The 609-nt window shown below is 38.8% G+C and overlaps 1 protein-coding gene across 7 annotated transcripts in view; it reads right to left on the reverse strand.

Moving 5' to 3' along the window:
- plppr2a (phospholipid phosphatase related 2a) overlaps positions 1–609 on the reverse strand; it is a 63,031-nt gene that overhangs the window by 13,703 nt on the left and 48,719 nt on the right. The gene's annotated exons all lie outside the window — the stretch shown is intronic.

A 609-nucleotide genomic window follows, 5' to 3' on the forward strand; every position in this document is an offset into this window, starting at 1 on the left:
GGGGGGGTCTACATTATTTACCCCTGGAATAACCACAGCGCCCCCAACAAATATATTTACACATCCATGCCATCACCTACTAATTAAATGTATGTAGATATCAATAAACTCACTGTATTTATGGATGGACGACGTGTTAAATACACACGTCTCAATGTATCCAGTGGGAACAGGGCATAAGTTGACCTTTGACCCTACCACCACTTCCTGTCAGTGAAATTAGAAACTTTTGGTGATTTTGTTGGAACTGTTTATGTGTTAGCTTCAATAAGAGAATCAGTACCGACTGGACTTGGTCCCTGCTGGAACTCCATCCATCCATCCATCCATCCATCCATATATCCTTGAATATACCATTAAACATACTTTTAAATATATCTTTAAACGTAACCTTTGATGTCCACATAAATAGACGTGAATTAATGTTTTGTCAAATCGCAGAGGAATAAATGACTCTTTATTTGCATTAACACGTCCTTCATGTGAGTCTCCTGTGAGGAGGACGTGTTTTGCTCTCTGTGGTTGCCATGGTGACCAGATGGTAGTGAAATTGGGTTAACAATAATTTGTATTTTTAGTAGTACAACAGCGAGTTGGTAAAGAAAAGTC

This window comes from Cynoglossus semilaevis, chromosome 17 (assembly GCF_000523025.1).
Source record: "Cynoglossus semilaevis isolate Cse_v1.0 chromosome 17, Cse_v1.0, whole genome shotgun sequence".
Taxonomy (NCBI): Eukaryota; Metazoa; Chordata; class Actinopteri; order Pleuronectiformes; family Cynoglossidae; genus Cynoglossus; species Cynoglossus semilaevis.